Source organism: Clytia hemisphaerica, unplaced genomic scaffold, assembly GCF_902728285.1.
Source record: "Clytia hemisphaerica strain Z4C2 unplaced genomic scaffold, Clytia hemisphaerica genome assembly, whole genome shotgun sequence".
Taxonomy (NCBI): domain Eukaryota; kingdom Metazoa; phylum Cnidaria; class Hydrozoa; order Leptothecata; family Clytiidae; genus Clytia; species Clytia hemisphaerica.
Genome location: NW_027104489.1, coordinates 959,168 through 961,791, shown reverse-complemented (window position 1 = coordinate 961,791; position 2,624 = coordinate 959,168). Strand labels below are relative to the sequence as shown.

At 35.1% G+C, this 2,624-nt stretch overlaps 1 long non-coding RNA gene across 1 annotated transcript; it reads right to left on the bottom strand.

Moving 5' to 3' along the window:
- Window positions 1-298: 298 nt before the first annotated feature.
- On the bottom strand, window positions 299-2,129 carry LOC136821517 (uncharacterized). Its single transcript, XR_010848754.1, has 2 exons — window positions 1,620-2,129; window positions 299-1,402 (listed from the first exon to the last, which is right to left on the bottom strand). It is a non-coding gene; the product is annotated as an uncharacterized lncRNA (long non-coding RNA).
- Window positions 2,130-2,624: the final 495 nt, after the last annotated feature.

Genomic DNA, 2,624 nt, shown 5'->3' with positions numbered 1-2,624 from the left:
ATCACTAAATAAAAATAGACAAATTTGACACTTGCTAGAGGGAAAAGAAACTTAAAGAAACAATGTAAAATGCGAGCGAAGCGAGCGAAAAAATTGATGTTCTATGATTTCAATATTGTTGTCAGCAAATTGGTCTTGGGGCGCAGTTAGATTTTCATTTAATAATGCTATACTAGCCATAGCTTTCACTAACTGCCACCCGCTTGTACAAATGCTTGTAAAAACTAATTAATGCTAATTAAGGCTTTTTAATGCTTTATAGCAAAAGTTTGGAAATGATTTGGAATAGTTAGAATGATTCTTCTCAACAGCATTTTCTTTGAGATATCAATGAATAAGCTAACATAAATGAAACATATTTTTTTCTAAACATGTGAATTACTTTTTACAAAGAATAAAATACGAATCTTAAAACATTCATTAGGAAAAGTGTCCAGGTAGAATCAATTACAGACAGTTACATAGATACTAAACCAGTCAAAAGACATGCAACTATATTTATTTCAACCAATTTGAAATATACCTTAAGGGAAGAAATTTTCGCGAGAAGAAATTTTCGCGGAAGAAATTTTCGCGGAAGAAATTTTCGCGGAATTTAATTTCGCGAATTTGGGTGTAATTCGCGAAATTAAATTCCGCGAAACACACCAAAATGGCTAAACCGCGAAATAAAATTCCGCGAAACACGAATATTCTCACAATTAAAAAAATCACCCCTAAAATTGGTCTTTTTAGGGCAAAATAGGGCTTTTCGTAGACAAATGATTCCCTCAACCGCAAAATTAAATTCCGTGAAACTTTTGAAATCGACTCATTCGCGAAATTAAATTCCGCGAAATTTGCCATTTTAAAACTCTGATTCGCGAAATTAAATTCCGCGAAAATTTCTTCTCGCGAAAATTTCTTCCCTTAAGGTAAATGAAACATAGTAGAACCAAACAGCATAAGAAATGCTATGAGCCAGAAACATAACGAGCAGGAACCAAAAATTGACAGGTAACAACGTACTTAGGAGTTTTTCCAACGGTTTAACAAATGATATCGTGATACAAAATTGTTTACATTAAATGGATTTACCAGTAATCTAGAAGCTGTAACAGCGTCGTGTAAAGGATGGAAGATGATAGGACGTAACGTGGTAATAGTATCAGTAACGAGGCAATATTGATGAGCAGGAAGCAGGTATTAACAGGAAATAGCGTACATTCAGGACTTTTTCCAACGACATGATAAGGGATCTCATGGACAAAATTGTTTACAATAAAAAGATATGCCAGTTATCTTGCAGTTGTAACAGCAATATCGTGTAGAAGGATGGAAAATCATGACGTAACGTGGTAATAGTAGCAGTAACGAGGTAATATTGCGTTGTCAATGTAAACAAATCCTCATTCATAAAAAGCTTAAAGGGAAAAATAAGAAACATGAAATTAGATGTAATATGGTGAGTGTACTGAAATTTCCTCAAAAATAGTTCACAAAAGTTTCTTTCAATCTTTGATAATAATTTCCCAAATAGTGCCTGGTAAGTATCAACAAGAACACAAGTTAATAAACATAAAAGATTAATAAAACCAAGTCTTATAAAAGTAGACAAAGAAAAAAATATTTGTACTTACTGTCGAAGTACCATTTACCATTTATAGTTACAGTTTGGTTGCCAATTCAACCACCAACAATAATCACTTTTATCCATATTCAATCATTGTTCTACTATTATCATTGTAATCATTGTTCATTATTGGGGATAAACTGTTTTGTTTAATCCCAAAGTCAAAAGTAAATCATAAATGCGTTTTGACTGCATGAGGAGAGAGCTTGAATTTAAGAAAACTTCCAGAAACTTCTCCATTCCATTTCCTGCATGTTGACCAATCGGGCAAAATTCTACAAGCGGAATAGAATCTACTCTCGAAAGCTGAGTAAAATGCCCGCGGCGCCTGCTATAAAAAAGAAGTTTTTAGGCTAGCAACTGCCGTCCCGGAAAAAAAACCGAACATTTACGGAAGAGACTAACTACGGGGATGCTTGCGCGACAAAACAAAAAAACAACAAAATTTCGAGATTCCAGTCCAATATCTATGCGTGAAACTATGAGTGCCTCCTCGTCGCTGCGCTCCTGCGGGGGCAATTATACACAAAAAAACTTATAAATAAGCTAGATTGCAAAGAAGTTACCAGTTAAACTGTATTGCGAGCGAAGCGAGCGAAAAAAATTGAAAGTATTTTAAGATTATCTCAGTAAAGTTGGTCCTGGGCGCAATTTAAGGCGCATAAAGTATGATTTTTAAGATTGGGGCGTTTAAAAAAATCTCTTTTGGCGCCCCTTGCTCTTCGGCGCCCCTTCAAAAAAGCTCCGCTGGGGGGGCCATGGCCCCCCGGCGGCCCCCCCTGCCACAACGCCACTGCTTGTCACGTAGGGTAACATTTGACAAAAAATTTTTTGATGACGTCACTCATCATGCCCAAAGTGAGCAAAAACCGAAAATTTCCTTTGCTCTTATGGAATAGCTATTGTATTCTAACAAAAGCTTTAGAAAAAAGTTGCCTGAGTTTAAAATATTTATGTTATCCTAAGTATTCAATAAATTACGGTTTAAACGATATATTTGAAATTAAGATTA